We start from the raw sequence: 23,058 nt of genomic DNA, 5'->3' as shown, positions 1-23,058 counted from the left end.
CCCTGTACCACCCACTCAACCCCCTCCCCAACTATGCCACTGTAAATAGAATCAGATAGCTAGATAGATAGATAGATAGACAGCACTTGGTTAGGCTGTTATTGTATTGGTCCACAGTATTATTATTATTATTATTATTATTATTATTATTTTATTAATATTTAATTAATTAATTTTTTTTTTTCTGCTCCCATCCTATGCTCGCGCACTTCTGGAAGAGTGTCCATGTCCCCCTGGTTGAGAACCACTGCTGTAGATATTTTGGGTAGGAATCCAAATTGTTGTATACTGAATAAATTGTTGGTAAACATGATTCAGTATCTTTTCTTTAATTACCGTTTTCATTTTGCATATCGCACAAGTCAAACTGACAGGCCTGTAGTTGCTGGAGTCACTCTTTTCAAATTTTTTTTATAGAATGCAGTTATATTGGCTGTTTTCCATAATTCTGGAATTTGCTGGCTATGTAGTGATTAGAAATTAAAAATTATCCAGAGTGGTTCACCTACTGATCTGTCTACTTAATTGGTACCCTTGTATGAATCTGGTTAGGGCCCAGTGACTTGTCCCTCTTTAATTTCTTCATCACATGCAGCAGAGCATTTCTAGCAACTTCCAGAGATGCTAAGTCTGGCACAGACTTCATGGTTATCTCAAGCACATCCTCACCTGGGGATAGATTCATCAAAGCATTTACCAGACCAAACTCCTGGTAACTCCATAAACATGGTAAGCTGCTATTCAGCAAACACTTGCGATCTGGTAACTTGCCTGGTAAGTTATGTCTGCTCTCTGGCACTGGTAACATCACCACCTCACTTACGAGGACGAAGGAGCGCTGCCAGCTGGAGAATATTTCATCCTCTGGCTGCTTACATAGGTAAGTTCTGAAGGTGAATACTAATTTGTGATAATCCCAGTTGTTGCAAGAGTTGGTACATATGTAATAATAATCAAAATAAAGGCAGGAAACCATGTAAAGGGTTTGATCAGCGATTCACTGTGTATGTGAGTGGCTGGCTGCAGTGTTGTATTGCCATTTTTCACCCTGCTTTGAGGTGTTTTACATTACTTAGGTAGAAAAGACTGTTGGATGACTTCAGTATTGAGTACATATGACAAACAAAAGTGATGTGTGTACGTACAGTGTAATGAAGACAACAGAGAGGCAGCAGTCACAGGTCATCAGCACCATCCATATTATGCCTTGTCTTGTGGCTTTTATTGTTATTAATTGCCCGTATTACATTGGTCCTGAACTTATAGGATGAAAGTAACACTTAAATAACCAGCAGGTGTGTGTGGGGGTGTGTGGTGACTTGGGGAACAGGGTGCAAGATGTATAGGGAGGCAGTGGATATATATATGGAAACTCACTCAATTAATTAAAAGAAAGAAATATCTTGAATTAACCTTGACTTGTCAAGTTGAAGCAGGCAAGTGTAGTAGAGGGGTGATTGCAACAAGTGCCAAGGAGGTGGAAGCAAAGTGATGGTAGTGTGGTGAGAAACAAAGTGTGATAGTGTACGAGTATGTGTTGTGTTGTTCATTATTTACTTAGAAACTTTTATAGAAGTAAGTGTGATGATGCTGAAGGTGTGTAGTGGGGGAGTAGGCTAGGTACTAAAGCAGGTGTGGTAATGGTGTGGTTGGGTCTGCAAGTGCCAAACATAATTTTTGGTGGTAGTGGTGGTGGTATGTGATTGTTACAGCAGAATTTTGTAGTGGTGTGTGGTAGGGGCAGAAAGGGCCAGACAAGTGAGGTAGATGTACTTAACTTGTATAAAGCCAGTGAGTTAAAAGGTATAATTATGTTAACTTGTATGAACCAAAAGATGGAAAAGGAATAATTATAAGTTGGATACACTAATGGTTCTGGATTAATTAAAGTAAAAATTTCTTCAATATAGTGACCAATATTACTTAAGTTGCATTACTCCTGACAAACGTTATTGTTTCTTTACAAGTTTTAAAACTTTTGTAATTAACATTGCATTTTAAGCTGCCTTTAAGCATCATATATAATCTTTGTGTTTATTTCTTATAAACATTACTATCAGGTAAAAGTAAAAATAAAATAAGAACATTCTTGTTAATAAAAGTAACTTTTTCGGCCTTCATATAATTCTTGTGGGGCATAAAACATGACGGTGTGCAGGGAAAGGGTCTTCAGAGATTGGCTTGATTCACTGTATGTCTACCTCACCATGAAATCCTGCACCTTTTGTCTCCTTGATGAGTTATCTTCAATTTATTTCTGTGTTTTAATTTTTCACTTGATGTGTATGAAACTTCAAAACTGCAAGTAATTATCAGCATACCAGTGTCATGTTTTTTTTTTTTTTACCACACTATTTTCATGTTTATCTCCAGTAAATGTAAAAGTCATTAAGCAAGTCTGCTTGAAAAGCTAAACTGTTTCTGTATAATATAATTTTTCTGATGAGGGGGAAGATTAATCTGTATAAAAATTATATACATTGGAAAGTAAAGTGAAGGTTAATTTCATGAACAAGAAATGGATATTAGAATAATGCGATGGTTAACTGTATATGAACAAGATTTTTCAAGTTATTTTTTGGCCAGATTAATCCTTTACACATGCTTCTATCACTGCAGGTAATCTTTTATCCTCTGGAGCCCTTTTCTAATGACTCTTGAGCCAGCCAAGAACTGCAGGCAAGCATGCCTACAACAGCCACACAAAGACATGTATGGTGATACAGCAGACATATGGGATGCCAGAATCCAGATTCCACTGTCTGTATGAGTCAGATGGCACCCTGCAGTACCACCCAGTTAAAAGTGCTCATAAAACAGCTGCACATATGCAGCAGCACAATATGTGCAGCCAAAGAAGAATTCCCCTGAATGATCCACTACTTGATGATGATGACCCAGGAGCTTAAGAATACAGAGGAGGCATCCAAGCTGGACTGACTTGCTGCAGGGCTGTCAACGAAAATGTTTTCATAGGCTCTCTCTGTCTCTCTCTCTTTTGATGTTTCATGCCTATTGAAGACAGCATCTAAGGAGTTGGCCTTGACAGAAGAGCCTCCATGTCATCCAGTTGAAGTCTTCCTTCCTCACTTGTTCAAAGCCCTACACCAGCACCTTTTGTCTTACATGTATTACCTCAACCTATTTCAACATCCAAGTGCCCTTCCAGTCTTTCACTATGCTCATGTATTGTCAAAATAAAAGAGAAATTTAGTATATAGATTTACTTTCATCCCAAAAATTTTGCTTAATGTAAAAAAAAAAAAAAAAAAAAAAAAAAAAAAAAAAAAAAAAAAAAAAGGTGAAAATCTTAAAAGCAACATGATACTAACCTATTATCATATCTAAAAGTAAGAGAATAATCATACATTATACACAAACAAAATGGTCTTGTAATTAATCTTTCTTGACAGCAATTTCTGCCTAGGAATTGGCTATGACTTCCAGCCTTGTAGTCATGACCTCCATGCAGGTACTGAAAATAAGTTTCTTACATCCAGATGGCCACCCAACATATCCACTGAACCCCTCATATTCCTCTCGGTAAGGATGCCTTGTTATATTTCCAACATCTGAGGAACTGCTAGACCTTTTGCCCTGCTTGTGTGCCGCCTGCTGGGACCAGCAATAGGCAAGGAGATGGTGATGGCAATGATGTTGAGGGCTGGCCAGGAAGAATGCAGATTGATGTGGGCTGCACTGATGACAGAATATGGACAGTGGCTTTGCTGGATTGGTTCTGGCTGAAGTGAGGACAGGAGAGATGGCTCAGCCATAGCAGCAAGTGTGGCTGAATTATAGAACAAAACATACTGTTCCATGCTGCCCTCTTCACCCGCACAAGTGAAAGTAATGAAGAACCATCGATATAATAATTATACATATTCAATGAAATCATGAAAACGAGGAAGAATCCAGCTAACATACCCAGCAAAAATCAAAACGTTATTCATTTAAAAGAATATAAGCAAACAAAGGTGACTATGAAGATTACTTATCATTTATAATTTATGAGTTCTTGAAATTAGCTGTAGGGGGACTGCTAGATTATTTTAGGGAGTCTTACACTAATGATTCATAATTGTGCCTTCACAGACTATATTACTTTGAAGAAGACATGGGATGCAGAACATAAATAAGGACTAAAAAATACGTATATATTGCCAAGAACCAGTTAATTTTGCTGGCTGATATATAAATTCACAATAAAGACACAAACCATTTGTGGCAGGGATATCATACTGATTTCTTTAAAAACCAGAAAAAAAAACAACTGTAGCTAAATGAGCATATATAAATACCTAATTCAGTACAGACCTGTTATTACATAGGATATGTATAGATGATATTCTGTCATAATTAAGGCAAGATGCATCAATTAATTAATTACCTATTACCACTCCTGCTCTGCTTCTTGATTGCTTGACATGCCCACACCTGGTGGACCCAGCTCTGTTTTGCCTTCAACCTATGGGAAATTCAGAGTATTATGAATAGGACAATAGGATAATTAATTAGCTAACAAAACATAAACAAAAGTGTGTAGCCTACTTAAACATCTTCATATGTTTGGTGGTGGCATATATTATATTTCATATATATATATATATATATATATATATATATATATATATATATATATATATATATATATATATATACACACACACACACACACACACACACACACACACACACACACACACACACACACACACACACACACACACACACACACACAGCATTAGTTAAATATTGAGATAAGTCATTATTTCCTAATCATCACTTAATTTTAGTAGTGTGGAGGCTACTTCCTCCACATTATTGTTGATATGTCAAAATATGTAACAACTCTCACCTGTAACTGTGTTTCCTGTTAAGTTATCCATTTTTTCTCCTTGATGTCAGTGAACTTGTTTCTGACTTCAGTGATGCTCCTGACAACACTACTCAGCGTTGACCAGCTCTCACTGTATTCCACACCTGCTCCTTCATTGTGCCAGCAAGGCAAGGAGTGAGTGAGCCAACAATAATGTCCCACCTTGCCTTCACTGCTTAAACGAGCATCAAGAGCTCCTTGCTGGAAAGGTTGTGTAATGGCTTGTTATTGTTGTTGCTATCAGGCTCGTAATGATAAAACAATCCTCATTGGCCCTGGTGAAATCCTGTGAGGCTACCACAGGAAGATACAGGGGAGGCAGATGACAGGTGGTTGTTGTGATGTGTGGACATCTGAGGCTGCCAGGTGGAGTGTTGTGACTGCAGGCTGATAGTTGGGAGCATAGTGCAGTGTGGTGAGAGTGGAATCGTGGGCAGTGGAGCAGGTGGTGCTCGATGGAATGTTGGTTTTTGTACAGGGGGTTTTGCCATGTTTGAGATTTATGACTCGCTCTCCAGTAGCAGGTGATGAAGGGGGCATATGTGTAAAATTCCATATGCATACTGGTGTGAGGCCATTTTTTCTTCCCTCATTTTTCAGTTCTAGTGATGATCATTTGAAATATATATATATATATATATATATATATATATATATATATATATATATATATATATATATATATATATATATATATATATATATATATATATATTAGGCACTGGCCATGTAGAATGAACCTTTTTACTAAACATTCATATGATAAAAAACCTCAGTCATCAATAACAAAAATTATGGAGATATTATACTTCCATGTACTGAAATACTCTGAACGTCAAGCCATATGTGTTTGTAAACACACGCACATGTAAGCCTATCACATCTTGTGTAAGCTTGGAGGTGATTGGCTGTTCTCTGCTACCAGAACATTCTGGTGGCTACTAGCTGTGACAGCTAGTAGCCGCTACTATATCGTTCCTGAATAGCAGTTTACCAGCTCTGGTGGTGGCATGGTAACTTGGCCCTTGTAAGTGGGCCTAGCTGGTAAGTTTAATGAATCCAGGCCCTGGTTCACATGTACAAACACATGGCCAGTACACTTTTTTTTTTTTTAACAATTTTCAGGCTTCCCACTCTTGCCACTACAACTGTACAGACCTGGTATTCCAGGATTATTCTTTGTCTCAGATTACACATACTTCCAAAAGAGTCTTGGAATTTCTTTGACATTTTGTGCGATTTAATTTTCTTTCCTCCTTATCCCTTTTTCTGACCTGACTCTTCACTCTTCTATATTCAATTTGCATTACCATGTATTCACTTTCATATATGCTGTTTTCTATATGCATTTGCCAAAGTCTTTCCAAAAATCTCTTCTGCTTCTTTATTTTCATCCTTAGTGCTTTACTCATTTGTAATCCTTTACCCACATTCCCATTTATTTCCCCTCCTAGATCAATAATGTGTGGTGGGATGTATTCATCTATAGCTTTTTACAATTTCCTCTGAAACTGTATCCACATATTATCCACATTTTCTGAGGCTACATAATTCTTCCAGTCCACTTCATAACTGTATATTTCCCTTTTCCATACATGTATGTATATTTCCCTTTTCCATACATGTACATGACTCTTTTTCTCTTCCTTGCCTTGACTTCCACACCACAACTAAATCTGATAACTACATGATCACTTCTTCCCAAAGGTGTATCAAATTCATTATCATCCACAACATAGCCCTTGTCAATGAAGAGTAAATCCATTACATTTCCCTTCTCCACTTATTTACATCTATACTGTTTTTATTCTTGGGAGAACATTTAGGTGCTGGCTGAGATCCATTAGCTACTCTGCCCCATCACACAAGTTCTCTTAAATATATCAGTTTTACTTTTTTTACTGAAACTCAAGTATTAAGTATGGATTACATTTAGCTTATCAAACCATGCAGTGCTACAAATGGATTTGGATTTTAAGACATGAATAATAAGTAGTCTGGATTTTACATAAATATCACATTTGACAACATAGCTTTGCAGCATTGTCATTGAGGTTGAGCACCTGGGGTGCTTATCGGCAGGGTTAGGTGACTCAGGTCAGAGAGAGGGGTGGCTCAGCCTCTTGAGGGACACTCCCATGATGAAAGCAACTCCCAAGTCCTTGTGTGTTCTTCACAGCTGGGAGAAATAACTTATTTACAACAAGAGTATTTTTAGAAGAGAAGGGCTGATAAAGGTCCTATCACTGCATCCTCCAGAGTAACAGCTTGATTAGCCAAAGCCACTAATGTGAGTGAGATGACAGTGCGATGAATCTTATCTGCCTCAAATTGAGATTACACGAAACACTAACCACAAACAAATAAATTATAGAAAAATTAATCACACAGTGTCATACAATGCTGAGAGAGAGAGAGAGAGAGAGAGAGAGAGAGAGAGAGAGAGAGAGAGAGAGAGAGAGAGAGAGAGAGAGAGAGAGAGAGAGAGAGAGAGAGAGAGAGAGAGAGAGAGAGAGAGAGAGAGAGAGAGAGAGAGAGAGAGAGAGAGAGAGAGGGGGATAAGATGGTCGCTTGTCCTTTCCACCAAGGTGTTAAACCAATAATTGCTCCTGTAGAGACATGGCAGCGTAGCTCATGGAGAATTCCCCTACTTAGCCAACTTCCAAATGTTCTTCCAGGAGTAAAAACACTCTAGTACTTTCTTGAATATGTTGTGTGAAAAAAGTCTCATACTCTCAATAAATTCATAACTCATCTTCTCTATCTTTCACTGTACAATTTCTCCAGTTGCTATTTGGCATGTTGAAGTCTCTGAATACTATTCTGTATTTTGCTCTACTCGCACTGACATCATGCAAGAGCTTTAATAGCTTTCCATTATTTCTTGCCTCACTGTTTGGTCTTCTGTACAACATAACAACCAAAGTATCTTCTTTTCCTCTTATTTTCATGCATACAAACTCAGTCATTTGCATTGCCCTCAACACTGTATCATAAATCCTTGCTCATGTATACTAATATTCCTCTCCTTTTGCTATTTCTCTCCAAATTCTTGTAGACAAGTTCATAACCTTGTAATTCATATTCAGCAATGCATCTCTCAAATCTGTAGTTTTTTGGTGACTTTTTGTATTTCGTTCATTTACTTTATCAGAACTGTATACAACATTGCTAAAAATTATCCTCATCTTCTTTATTGTTTGCTGTTGTCTGGCTTTTTGTCCACCCTTACTATGTACCTGCTGCCTGGACTTCTGACTACTTAATAGTTTCCCGAGTATTTTTCTTTTCATTTCTTTTCTTGCTTCTTTTTGCAATTCATCATTTTGAGGTAAATTGTCAACTATACAAAAAAGAAAGAAAGAAAAAAAATACATGTGCTAGTGTGTGCTTTTGATTTCATTGTCTGGTGTGTGAAATTTATAACAATTATTTGACAACTACGGCTGGTGAGATAAACAAAGTACATATTGTAATGGAGTGTCCTGCTAAGATATGTTGAAATGTGCTAACTCAGCACAGATTAATAGTGCTAGTGAGGGATTATCCTGATATGAGATCACCACCACAAACTATTTAAGGATTTAAGGAAACTGGCAAAGAGGCAGTGAAGAGAGATAGCAAACACATGAACAAGAATTCTCAGAGCATGGAAGCCTGACTGCAGGCATAAACACAATGGTCCAGTCACTGTGTGATGCTATATTTGTTGTGTTTGCAGTATCACCAATGAAAAGAGCCAACATGTTGGGAGAAATTTTCCTTGTGTGATGCTGCTTTTAGACCCTGGTATGGATGGACCTCAAGTGAACCTACACCAGTGAACTCTGAAAAGATGCTGATAGCTGAGGCAGCTGGAGCAGAGATCTGTGGAAAAAGTGGTGCTTGATTCCAATGCCATTATACTAACAGTGCACTATTATACCAATGCAAAGAGCTAATGGCACAGCAATAATGATCACCTTAATGAGTCATCATGTTACTAATGACTGCCCTGGCAAGAAAAGTAATGTGATAATGTTCAACTTGAAGGAATCAGAGAAGAGGGGGAAGGAAGAAAGAATAGAAGACAAGGCTTTGTGTGAGGAAATCATTAAGGGTAGTCTAAGTCTGAAAGAAGTGCAAGTGATGCAAGTAGTAAGGCTTGGAAGGAAATCTGAGGGGAAGAGGCCAGTACAGGTCATGAAGGCAGATGAACAGGAAAATGGGCAGTAGTAGCCAGGACAAAGAGATGGCAGCATGAACAAAATGAAGAGAAACAGAAAATTGGGATCCAGCCAGATATGGCTAAGAAGGAGAGGGAAGAAAACAGAAAGCTAAGGATGAAACTACAGAAGAGAGAAAAAGGCATCAGATGTGCAATTAAGAAAGGGAAAATAGTACACCTTGAAGAGGAGAAGGAGCAAAACAGGAATCAGAACCAGAAGAGGACTGAATCCAAGCTACAGAACTAATGTGGATTAAATGTATAAATATACAAGGACTAAACAATATAAAAAAATAAGTGCAGGATCTTGTGAAAGATGACACTATGTTGTGCATTACAGAAATCCAACTAAAAACTGACAAAATTCTGGTAAATAATAACATACAATATATGCACAGCATGAAGAATAAGTGAGAGAAGAAGGGGGTAGGACTGAAGGTGATGCACAAAAAGAATGGAAGTATAGGACTAACATAACAGAAAACAATAAGCAAAGATATAATGCATGTAAGGTGTGAGGGAAATGGAACACAGATAGAACTAGCAATAGTATATTTCCCCAGTAACAACAAGGAGGAAGGCAAGAGAAAAGAAAAGAGATGAGAGAAGAGTTGGGGAAACTGATAGAAGGAAAGCAGGAGGAAACTCCAATGATTAAGAGACTTTAATGGTCATGTAGGATTTTTGGGAGACCAAAATTTAGACAAGGGAGGAAGGATGACATTGAACTGAATAGAGGATTATGGATTGATAATGTTAAACAATGACACTCACTGTAATGGCTTGTATACATGAGAGAGTAAGAATCACAGGAGTGTTATAGACTTTTCACTGGTCAACAAGAACCTATTCAAACTTTATGTGGATATGGAGATTGATGAGGGAAAGGAAGTAATCAATGTATCAGACCACAACCTATTAAAAGTTAAAATAAAGACAGAGATGAGGGGGAGGAGAAAGAAGGCAGAAAAGAGAAAACTGAATATTACAAGAAAAATGAAAACCCATTTGAGGATTTTGTTAAAGAAGAGGAGAAAGGATGTGGAAAAGTAAATTAAATGAAAATGGAGAAGATAGAGGAAATACTGAAAGTAGTAGCGGCAAGAAAATTAGAGTCTACTGGAGAAGAACAAGCACCAAGGAAGACAGTTTAGAACCTCCATGGATGAACAATGAAATTAAGGAAGAGATAAAGGAGAAGAAGAAACTAAATAAGAAATGGTAGAATACTCAATGAGGATGAAAACTGGTGGCATGGGAAAGATACACAAGACAAAAAAAAAAAAAAAAAAAAAAGTCCAACAAATGATAAAACAGGAAATTTACAAACATGAGAAAAAGACCAAGGAAATAAGAGAAGTCAGAACATCTGGGACAAAGCTTTGGGAGAATATGAATAAATTGAGAGAGAAAGAAATTAAGAGAGAAGTTAGAAGTACACAAAGAAGGGAGAAAGATGACCAATGGAGAGGCAAAGGAAGAGATAGTATCATAATGGAAGTAGATTCATCAGAAACAGGAGAGCAAAATCAAAGAAGTTTGAAGTGAGGTGAAGAAAGATTACTGCAGAGAATGGAGTGAGGAGAACAGTGAGGTATTAAATACTAAGCAGCACGATATCACCTTTACCCAGGAACTTACAGAACATATGGGTATGGACTTAAGAGTAGAAAATAAATGCACAAAGATGAACCAAACAACGATAGCTGAGGAAGACATTAGGAGGAGCATAAAGGAACTAAAAAATGAGAAGGCTGCAGGTCCTGATAATTTAAAACCAGAATTCTTTAAAGTCCTGGGGAGAAGCAGAACTTTTATAAGAAAGCTACAACAATGCTTCAACAAGATAATAAAAGAAGGCAAAATTCCAACCAGCTGGAAAGAGTCCAGAACTGTAATAGTGCCAAAAACTGATAAACCTGAAGTTAAAGATTTACGTCCCATCTCACTCACCAACATCTCGTATAAAATTTTCATGAGATCATTAAGTGGAGGATTGATGAACACATCAAACTAAATAAGGAGGAGAAAGAGGAACAAACAGGTTTCACAAGGAGAAGGATTGGAGATAATTTATTTATATTACAACATTGTATAAGAAAGAAAACAATTATTTGTGGCAGCGGTGGACTTCAGAAAAACCTTCGATTACATAAAGAGAACAATTAATAGAAGCACTAAATATATATAAAATAGATCCATAAATTATAGAATGCATAAAAGCAATATACAATCAAGATAAAACTAGACTAACATTGAGTAAAGGGCAAGAAATGGAACTAAACATACAAAATGGAATAAAAGAAGGGTGTACCAGGTCAACAACACTCTTCAAGTTAGTTACCTACCTAATACTAAATGAACTACAGAAAACATAGATGGGAAACCAGGATGAGAGACTTTAATTAAATATACTATATTTTGAAGATGATGGTCTACAACTATCAGCATGTTTAGAAGAAGCAAAAAAGAATATTGTCACCATGAAGGATATAAGTGAAAACTTTAAACTAGAACTAAATAACTTCATAATATTTAATGCCAGTGAAGAAATAAGAGAAACAGAAGGCATCAGGGTGGTGGACAAGATCAAATATCTGGGTGTTACAAACAGTAATAAGAAACTCTGCTTCCAAGAACATAAGAAGAACATGATGAAGAAAGCACAAAGTCTAGCCAACTTATACAGTATAATTGCTAAAAGCTGCAATAAAATGCTGATGGGGAAAACCTACTGGAGGAATGTAGCCCAACCTTCTATCATGCATGGAGCAAGTGTGATAGATTTCACTTAGCAAAAGACTGACAGACTGCAGAGGATAGAAAATGCAGTGTATAGAACAATAGTTGGGGCCAGGAAGTATACGAGTGTAGCTAGCATCAGAGGAGAAATGGGTGTATCATTGGTAGAGACCAGGGTGATGAGAGAATGGCTGACATATGTGCCAGGGGGGTGATGAAGGGGCGATAGAATGAATTGGTATACAAAACATGGAAAACAATTTATTAGCAAAAATTTATGGATGACAGATACCATAGGAAAATTTCTTACAATATAAGTATGCACAAAAGAAAAACAGAGTAGCTAATAAAAAGAATTTATAACTGGGATACATACAAATGGAAGGAAGAATTAGAAAAGAAATTAAGTTTATATATCTATAAAAATTGGAAAAATGCAATGGGGAATGTATACCTATTATATGACAACACTCCAGGTTCAGCCATCTTGTTTGAGACAAAAACAAATAGCTTGAATCTAAGGGAGAGGAAAAGATTCACAGAAGACACCAAATGTCTGATTTGTGAAGCAACAGTAGAACATCTCAAACATTTTCTTTTGGATTGCAGGAAATACAATAATGAAAGAAGGGAAAGTTCAAGTTACAAAAGCCTTACATAGAAAATCAGAGTGAAATTGTGGGAAGGTTATTATTTGATTTTAAAGACATTTAAGAAACAGGGGAAACAAAAGATTTAATTTACAAACTGTGGAGGAAGAGAAACTAGAAAAGGAGATATACAACTAGAAGAAAACTGCCAAAAGCACATGCACATACCATATACATAAAAGTAAACAGAGACCTAGAAGGATAAAAGGTGTGCCGTTGCAAAGGCTACACCCTGAAACATGATATGCTGATCTCTGAAGTCTTCATGCGTGCTATTGGCTGCCACACTTTTTCTTTTTTTTCGTGAAAAAAACAAAAAAAACATCGAGATGCCAGTCCCAGAAAAGGGTCCAAAGCGGTAGTCAAAAATTAAATGACAAATGTCTTGAAACCTCCATCTTGAAGGAATTCAAGTCATAGGAAGGTGGAAATACAGAAGCAGGCAGGGAGTTCTAGAGTTTACCAGACAAAGGGATGAATGATTGAGAATACTGGTTAACTCTTGCATTAGAGAGGTGAACAGAATAGGGGTGAGAGAAAGAAGAAAGTCTTGTGCAGTGAGGCTGTGGGAGGAGAGGAGGCATGCAGTTAGCAAGATTAGAAGAGCAGTTTGCATGAAAATAGAGGTAGAAGATAGCTAGAGATGCAACATTGAGGCGATGAGAGAGAGGCTGGAGTTGATGAGACAAAAAGCTTTTGATTCCACCCTATCTAGAAGAGCAGCATGAGTGGAACCCTCCCAGACATGTGAAGCATACTCCATACATGGATGGATAAGGCTCCTGTACAGAGTTAGCAGCTGGGAGGATGAGAAAACTGGCAGAGACATCTCAGAATGTCCAACTTCATAGAAGCTGTTTTAGTTAGAGCTAGAGATGTCAAGGTTCCAGTTCAGATTATATGTAAAAGACAGACTGAGGATGTTCAGTGTAGAAGAGGGGTACAATTAAGTGTCAGTGAAGAAGAGGGGATAGTTGTCTGGAAGGTTGTGTTGAGTTGACAGATGGAGGAATTGAGTTTTTGAGGCATTGAACAATACTAAGTTTGCTCTGCCCCAATCAGAAATTTTAGAAAGATCAGAAGTCAAGCATTCTGTGGCTTCCCTGCATGAAATGTTTACTACCCAGTGTTGGACGTCTACGAAAAGAAGTGGAAAAGTGCAGGGTGGTATCATCAGCATAGGAGTGGATAGGACAAGAAGTTTGGTTTAGGTCATTGATGAATAGTAAGAAGAAAGTGGGTGACAGGACAGAACCCTGAGGAACACAACTCTTAACAGATTTTGGAGAAGAACAGTGACTGTCTACCACAGCAACAATAGAACTGTCAGAAAGGAAACTTGAGATGAAGTTACAGAGAGAAGGATAGACGTTATAGGAGGGTAGTTTGGAAATCAAAGCTTTGTGCTAGACTCTATCAAAAGCTTTTGATATATCCAAGGCAACAGCAAAAGTTTCACCAAAATCTCTAAAAGAGGATGACCAAGACTCGTTAAGGGAAGCCAGATCACCAGTAAAGCTGCCTTGACGGAACCCATACTGTTGGTCAGATAGAAGGTTGTGAAGTGATAGAAGTTTAAGAATCTTTCTGTTGAGGATAGATTCAAAATCTTTAGATAGGCAGGAAATTAAAGGAATAAGATGGTAGTTTGAGGGATTAGAATGGTCACCCTTTTTAGGAGCAGGCTAAATGTAGGCAAACTTCCAGCAAGAGGGAAAGGTAGATGTTGACAGAGTTGAAAGAGTTTGACTAGGTAAGGTGCAAGCATGGAGGCACAGTTTTGGAGAACAACAGGAGGGACCCCATCAGGTCCATAAGCCATCTGAGGGTTTAGATCAGTGAGGGCATGGAAAACATCATTGTGAGGAATTTTAATAGGTAGCATGAAGTGGTCAGAGGGTGGAGGAGATGGAGGAACAAGCCCTGAATTGTCCATGGTAGAGTTTTTAGCAAAGGTTTGAGTGAAGAGTTCAGCTGTAGAGATAAATGTGGTAGCAGTGGTGCCATCAAGTTGAAATAAAGGAGGGAAAGAAGAAGCAAAGTTATGAGATATTTTTGGCTAGATGCCAGAAGTCATGAGGGGAGTTAGATCTTGAAAGATTTTGACACTTCCTATTAATGAAGGAGTTTTTGGCTAGTTGGAGAACAGACTTGGCATTGTTCTGGGCAGAAATATAAACTGCATGAGAATCTCATGATGGAAGGCTTAAGTACCTTTTGTGGGCCACCTCTCTATCATGTATGGCATGAGAACAGGCTGTGTTAAACCAAGGTTTGGAAGGTTTAGGTCGAGAAAAAGAGTGAGGAATGTATGCCTCCATGCCAGACACTATCAGCTTTGTTATGCGCTTGACACAAAAAGACAGGTCTCTGACATGGAAGCAGTAGTCATTCCAAGGAAAATCAGCAAAATACCTCCTCAGGTCCCCTGAACTAGCAGAGGTAAAACGGCAGAGGCACCTCCACTTAGGGGGATCCTGAGGAGGGATTGGAATGATGGGATAAGATTCAGATATGAGATTGTGATTGGAGGAGCCCAATGAAGAAGAGAGGGTGACGGAATAAACGGAAGGATTAGAGGTCAGGAAAAGGTCAAGAATGTTGGGTGTATCTCCAAGACGGTCAGGAATGTGAGTAGGGTGTTGCACCAATTGCTCTAGGTTGTGGAGGATAGCAAAGTTGAAGACTAATTCACCAGGATGGTCAGTGAAGGGAGAGGAAAGCCAAAGCTGGTGGTGAACATTGAAGTCTCCAAGAATGGAGATCTCTGCAAAAAGGAAGAGTCAGAATGTGCTCCACTTTGGAGGTTAAGTAGTCAAAGAATTTCTTATAGTCAGGGGAGTTAGGTGAGAGGTATACAGCATAGATAATTTTAGTTTGAGAGTGATTATAGTCGTAGCCAGATGTGGAAAATTCGGAAGATTCAAGAGCATGGGTATGAGAGCATGTTAAATTGTAGCACACATAAATGCTACATCCAGCTTTGGATTGAAAATGAGGATAGAAAAAAAAATGGAGGGAACAGAAAACAGGCTACTGTCTGTTGCCTCAGACACCTGTGTTTCAATGAGGAATAGAAGATAAGGTTTAGAAGAGGAGAGGTGGTGTTCTACAGATTGAAAATTAAATCTAAGGCCGCGAATGTTGCGAAAGTTAATGAAGAAAAAGTTGAGTGGGATGCCAAGACAGCGTCGTTATCAGAGCAGTCCGACCTGAGGGCATTTGTGGTCTCTTCCCCCGATGGGGACTCCGAGGCTGGTGTAGGAGTCGCCATGATAATTTTAAATTTTTGAGTGAAAGGTGTGTGTGTTATTAGGTGTTTGTAGTTTTGTGTGGAGGAAGAGAGTTGTCTTTAGAAGGCAGGTTGTGACTGCTCCCTTGTGTTGTGAGACACAAAGGGAAACGTTCAGTGAGGTCACAGCTGGGTCTAATGATAAGTTCACAGCACTCCCTGATCCAGTGCTTTAGACTTCACTGGGAGTAATTATCGTTTCGGCAGGCGTCTACTGCCTCCTCCTTACTCTGATAGTAAAGCATGCATGATCGCCTTGGCATATCATGGTGTCAATAATGACTGCCTTGGCAACTCACTACGTATGCTGCCAACCGAGAACAGAAAAGTAAACTTACCAAAACTAGCCTGGTGCGGCAATCAAAATGGTAGAAAACAGATGTTGACCCTGCCTTATGATGATGACGAGCGCTGCGCGGGCCTTCTCTTTGGTAGCCAAGTGCGCAATCATATGAGCGAAGTAAAATTATACAATTATTATCAAAATTTACATCTCTTAATTTCTTAGACAAACTATACTATACTATACTTCCTTTGCTCTTGTTTTATTAATCCTTGAACATTTACTGTATTGCTGTAATTTTTACACTGTTCTCATATCTCTATCCCATGCACCGGCACTTCATACCCTCTCAGTTCGATTTCTCACTCGCAATTTTCATAATTTTCCCTCGCGTTTTTTGATTGGCCTCCATGTCTTCTCTCCTGTAACTTCTTTTAGCATTGCATCACATTCTCTCTTCCTCTTAGTCTTGTCTAGTGCAATCATGATTTTATCTATGCTTTCCTTATTTATCTTAGCTTCATTATTATTCATTATGTAATGTACATCACTTCATCTCCATTCTGTACACTTTTTCCACATGTGCTCCTTCCACACCTAACTTCTCTTGAAAACTGTACAGAACATCACTTCATCTCCATTATGTAGACTTTTTTTTTTATCTGTGCTCCTTCCACATCTAACTTCTCTTGAAAAACCTTCCCAAATTTCTCCGTCCTCTCTCGCTTTCTGATCTCCGCTTTTTTTTTTTTTTTTTTTTTAGGCTTAAAACTATTACATTCCTTTATCGAGTTTTGTTCCAGTTCTTCCGTCATTTTTCCTGTCACTTTCCTCTCCACCTTCTCTCTCATCTTCATCCTTTTCTGAAATGTTTATAGATTCATTAGTTTTTACTTCATAATCTTTCTCCATCCTAAAGCCTCTCAGGCCTTCACATTTTTCTCACTCAACTTCTGTCTGCACTATCCCAGGGACCCAGATGATGGACTCACACCGTGCTGCTGTCCCAGATGATGGACCTACGCTGTGCTGCTGTCCCAGATGATGGACTCACGCCGTGCTGCTGTTTCAGATGATGGACCCACGCTGTGCTGTTGTCCCTGATGATGGATCCACGCCGTACTGCTGTCCCAAATGATGGATCCACGTCATGCTGCTACCCTAGATGATGGACCCACGCTGTGCCGCTGTCCCTGATGATGGACACATGTTTTAACTAACACAGCTGAGGATGAAATCGTCACTGGCTCAGGTCCTGCACCACCACCACCACTACTAAGGAGTACTATTTCATTAATGAGTGAGCCATGCAAAGAGTCCAGGAGATTCTTTCTTTTGACTTTTGACATTTAAAAAAAGAAAAAAAAAAAAAAACCTGGAATAATATCGATATGTTTTCCGGAGACTCTATAGGGTATAATTAATTTCAGCACAGGTAATAATGCACTTCAGTATGATAGGATTTTTAAATTTAATTAGATTAACAAGATGCAACAAATGATTACATAAAAAAAGCTGGATATTTCACAACAGACATGGAAGTAAAAAAAAAAAAATTATATATATATATATATATATATATATATATATATATATATATATATATATATATATATATATATATATATATATATATATATATATATATATATATATATATATATATATATATATATATATATATATATTTATCTATCTATCTATCTATCTATCTATCTATCTATCTATCTATCTATCTATCTATCTATCTATCTATCTATATATATATATATATATATATATATATATATATATATATATATATATATATATATATATATATATATATATATATATATATATATATATATATATATATATATATATATATATAAATGGTTAAATATTGGGACAGTACAATACAGGTGTAGGTCTAGCTCTACTGTGTTCCACTGAACAAATTAGCACACAAACTGCTTCCCTTCCTCTCCATTTGCTCTCCCCTGTATTTCTCAGACAAATGTTTTATCTCGTACAGCTAAAACTATTGATAAATAAACAGTTATTTGTCAGGAGCTCCTAGTACCTGAAGCCTATTATAATGGCCTGAAATGTATTAGACAGTGAACAATAATACATAACCTAAATCAACCACACCTTACAAACAACATCTGTATGTTCAGTTTTATAGGTAGTATTGGGATATATATATATATATATATATATATATATATATATATATATATATATATATATATATATATATATATATATATATATATATATATATATATATATATATATATATATATATATATATATATACATTTTTTTTTTTTTTTATGTAGGAGGGGCACTGAGCAAAGGCAACAAAACTGCAATAAAAAAAAAGCCCACTGAGGTGCTGGTCCTCGATTAGAGTCGAAAGCGGTAGTTAGAAATTACAGAATAAATGTCTTGAAACCTCCCCCTTGAAAGAGTTCAAGTCATAGGAAGGTGGAAATACAGAAACAAGCAGGGAGTTCCAGAGTTTATCAGAGAAAGCGATGAATGACTGAGAATACTGGTTAACTCTAGCAGTAGAGAAGTGGACAGAAAGTGGAATGAGAGAAAGAAGTCACGTGCAGCGAGGTTGCGGGAGAAGAGGTTATTTGCAGTTAGCAAGGTCAGAAGAGCAGTTGGCATGAAAATAGCGGTAGAAGATAGGAAGAGATGCAACATTGCAGCGGTGAGAAAGAGGCTAAAGATAATTAGTTAGAGGAGAAGAGTTGGTAAGACAAAAAGCTTTTAATTCCACCCTGTCCAAAATAGTGGTATGAATGGAATCTCCCCATACATGTGAAGCATACTCCATACATAGACAGATAAGGCCCCTGTACAGAGTTAGCAGCTGGGAGGGTGAGAAAAGCTGTCTGAGACGACTCAGAACACCTAACTTCATAGATGCTATTTTAGCTAAAGATGATATGTGAAATTTCCAGTTTAGATTATAAGTAAAGGACAGACCGAGGATGTTCAGCGTAGAAGAGGGGGACAGTCCAGTGTCAGTGAAGGAGAGGGGATAGTTGTTTGGAAGTTTGTGTCGAGTTGATAGAAGAATTGAGTTTTTGAGGCTGAACAATACCAAGCTTTCTGTGATCCAATGAGAAATTTTAGAGAGATCCGAAGTCAGGCGTTCTGTGGCTTCCCTCCATGAACTGTTTACTTCCTGAAGGGTTGGACGTCTAAGAAAAGACGTGGTAAAGTGCAGGGTGGTATTATCAGCGTAGGAGTGGATAGGACAAGGAGTTTGATTTAAAAGATAGTAGTGACCATCTACCACAGCAGCAAAAGAACGGTCAGAAAGGAAACTTGCGATGAACACACAGAGATGGGTCTCTGATACGGAAGCAGTAGTCATTTCATAGGAAATCAGCATAATGCCTCCTCAGGTCCCCCTAATTAGCAGAGGCAAAACGCCAGAGGCATCTCTGCTTTGGGGGATCCTGAGAAGGGATTAAAACGACAGGACAAAATACAAATATGAGATTGTGATCGGAGGAGCCCAATGGAGAAGATAGGGTGACGGCATAAGCAGGATTAGAGATTAGGAAAAGGTCAAGAATGTTGTGCGTATCTCCAAGACGATTAGGAATACGAGTAGGGTGTTGCATTAGTTGCTCTAGATGGTGGAGGATAGCAAAGTTAAAGGCTAGTTCACCAGAATGGTCAGTGAAAGGAGAGGAAAGCCAAAGGTGGTGGTGAACACTGAAGTATTCAAGAATGGAGATCTCTGCAAAAAGGGAAGAGTCAGAATGTGCTCCACTTTGGAAGTTAATTAGTCAAAAAAAAATTTCTATACCCAGAGGAGTTAGGTGAGTGGTATACAACACAGATAAATTTAGTTTTGAGAGTGTCTTTGTAGTTGTAGCCAGATGGTGGAAAACTAGGAAGATTCAGGAGCGTAGGTACAAGAACAGGTTAAGTTGTTGCACACATAAACGCAACATCCAACTTTGGATTGAAAATGAGGATAGAGAAGGTAGGAGGGAACAAAAAAGGGGCTACTGTCAGTTGCCTCAGACACCTGTGTTTCAGTGAGGAAAAGAAGATGAGGTTTAGTAGAGGAGAGGTGGTGTTCTACGGATTGAAAATTAGATCTATGATCGCGAATGTTGCAGAAGTTAATGAAGAAAAAGTTGAGTGCGGTGTCAAGACACTTAGGGTCGATACCAGAAGAGCAGTTCGACCTGGGGACATTTGTGCTCCCCTCCCCAAATAGGGACTCCGAGGCTGGTGTAGGAGTCGCCATGATAGTTTTGAATCTTGAGTCAAGGGTGTGTGGGTGTAATTAACTTTAACTTCAGCAAGCACTTCCACAAACCTCAAACTCCGTAATTGCGGAAGGTCATTTTTGTCTGCAGATTTGCGTTTGCGGCAAAATCCCCACAAATTTACGGACCCGGAAACCACGTGGTAAAGCCAGCACAAGCTTGTTTTGGGTTGCCAAAACTTACCATATCTGAACTGTCAAGTTGGCAACTAGAAGCTTTTAGCCCAGGTCTAATTTGCCAACTTAGCGCTTTTGATACTAAATCTAGCGATTTTCATAATAATCTAGCGCCAAACATTTACGTTTCTTATTCCATAACTAGCGCCCTTTTTTTTTGTCTCATAATTAAAAATGTTCACCAATAATTTAGTGCCTTTTTTTTTTTTTTTCCTTATGCTAGCGCCTTGCGAATTTTTTTTGTTGGCAACTCTGCAGTGCTGCTGCTGCCTAGCGCGCGCCTTCTTCAGTCCTCCACACCTCCAACCAGTTTACTGTGTTGATTCTATTGCTATAGTAAACGTTTCCAGGTGCCTTAAGTAAGTTAATTTTTTTGCATTTATATTATTGATTTAAATATTACTGTGACTCGGTGAGTGTCCTAAATTAATAATTTGATTTATTTAATGTCTTTTTCTCCGCGCAGGTGGGTAGCCCAGGCAGGGTACAACCTAGGTAACGTAACATTAAATCAACGTTAAAATAACATTAGAAATGATAATGATAACATTAAAATAAAGTTAATCAACACATTTATTTATTTATCTATATATACATATATATTGATTGACCTACATTTTACGTTGTTTCATCCGTGCTCTAATGCTTTTGTCGTAAAAAAGAAAAAGATATTAAGGGATGGTTTGTGGTTTGCGGATTTGTGGTTGTGGAAAAGTAAATGTCAGAAGGTTTGCGGATTTGTGATTGTGGAAGGTAGGTTGTGGATTTGCGGATTTGTGGTTTGCGGAAGTGATTTTTAGTTTGCGGTGCCCAGCACTGGTAATTAAATGCATGTAGTTTTGTGTGAAGGAAGAGAGTTATCTTTAGAGGGCAGCCTGTGACTGCCCCTTTGTGTTCAGTGAGGTCACAGCTGGGTTTAATGATAAGTTCACAGCATCCCCTGATCCAGTGTTTCAGACCTCACTGGGAGTAATTATAATTTCTGCAGGTGTCTACTGCCTCCTTCTCAGAGGAGGACTAATTTTTTTTGTCTTTTATACCGGTTGTTTTGTAATCCATCACCCGACACAAGTATTTAAGAATCCACTTCCTTTATAAATGATCACTTGTGCATGACTGGGATCAAGTGTTGTCGATGACCCCTACTTGATCCCTACTTTATTTTATTTTTGCATTGCTATCAACTAGATTAGTGAATAATGATGATTAGTATGTCCGCCTGGAATTCACCACCAACTCTTAACTGAAGCCCTCATTGTCAGTCAATACTTGCTATGGTCACAAACACTTACCCATTCCTTCTGATCCTTCAAATGGTCAGATGCTGCCTGCATGAGTTCAGTGACTTGTAAACCTCAACATGATGGATAGCTGCAGTGCAGCGTGGTCTGCTACCAGTGGAGTAAAGTTGTATAGCCAAATATAGAGCTGTAATGGAGTGACACAGTATGGTGAAGATTACAAATACTCTGGGTCTAGCAGTGTGGGTGTGGCTGTGATGGTGGATAAGGTAGGGGCGGAGGGCCTGGAATGTTAGGTGGAGGTAATGACATGCCTTGAGGAGGTGGATGAGGCATGCTGTGGGTGTGAGATGGGGGTGGGGGAGGAACAGTAAACATATTGTGTGAAGGAAACTGTGGAGACATCCCCCATCCTCCCTGCTGTGGTGGTGGGGGCGGCATCATGGAGGGATGTGGTGGAGGATGTGGAGGCAAAAATTCCCTCCCAAACCCAGATTCCCCACCAAACACTACATTTTCTTCCCACTAAGGGCTTGGAGGTGCTAGGAGGAGGACGTGGAAGATGTCCTGCTGGAGGTGGGGGCATGCATCCAAACCCTTCCTTTCCTCTATGATGGAGTGGTGGGGGAGCCTCACTACTGAACTGTATTGGAAGTGGCAGTCCACTGTGGAGGGGGGTGGGGGTGGTTGTGGGAATGGCCCCTTGTAATGGGAAATTAAGATGAGGGGAAGGAGGGGCCATGCACTGTACAGTACTGGCAGTGAATGGAGGAGGATCGAAGAAATGGGTGGGGGGATGGCATGGAGGCAGCTCACTTCCCCCTCATTTTTTCTTTCCCAAGATCTCCTACCGATAATAATTAGTGTGTGCTATTACGCTTTAGTATCTTCGCCAGACTATTCTTTTACATTATGGTTTCGTGACTACTTCTCCCTGTTTAAGTTCATTCCTGCTAAAAGGGGAAGGAATGAAATATCCTAAACCAAATGTGTGTGTGTGTGTGTGTGTCTGTCATTCACTCACCCACTCACCCATGGTTACCCTTGTCTTGTCGTTAACTATGTAATATTATCTTTAATTTCATAATACATTAAGGTTTTAACGCAACACAATTGCAAGCGTTTAAAAGGCCAAAGAAAAGCGTGAAAGAATAAAATTAGCGATAAGCATTTATATTATCATTATTATTATTTCACCGAACGATGTAATGAGGTAAAGAGGGAAGGAATTAAGGAAGGGGAATAATAACCTGTTTAATCTATCACGTTATAAAAATCAAATGCAAACTAAATAAT

The 23,058-nt window shown here is 38.4% G+C and overlaps 2 long non-coding RNA genes across 2 annotated transcripts in view; both read right to left on the bottom strand.

Moving 5' to 3' along the window:
* Window positions 1–17,531, bottom strand: part of LOC135104910 (uncharacterized) — a 39,630-nt gene extending 22,099 nt beyond the window's left edge. The window contains exons 1-2 of the long non-coding RNA XR_010270591.1: window positions 17,046–17,531; window positions 16,109–16,916 (exon numbers count right to left, since the gene is read on the bottom strand). This is a non-coding gene — a long non-coding RNA (uncharacterized LOC135104910). The remainder of the gene's footprint in view (window positions 1–16,108; window positions 16,917–17,045) is intronic.
* On the bottom strand, window positions 3,309–5,483 carry LOC135104664 (uncharacterized). The gene is made up of 3 exons (XR_010270476.1): window positions 4,859–5,483; window positions 4,391–4,468; window positions 3,309–3,743 (listed from the first exon to the last, which is right to left on the bottom strand). It is a non-coding gene; the product is annotated as an uncharacterized LOC135104664 (long non-coding RNA).
* Window positions 17,532–23,058: the final 5,527 nt, after the last annotated feature.

The sequence above is a fragment of the Scylla paramamosain genome, chromosome 11, assembly GCF_035594125.1.
Source record: "Scylla paramamosain isolate STU-SP2022 chromosome 11, ASM3559412v1, whole genome shotgun sequence".
NCBI lineage: Eukaryota > Metazoa > Arthropoda > Malacostraca > Decapoda > Portunidae > Scylla > Scylla paramamosain.
The sequence above is the reverse complement of the archived record's forward strand: the minus strand, read 5'-3'. Positions and strand labels throughout refer to the sequence as shown.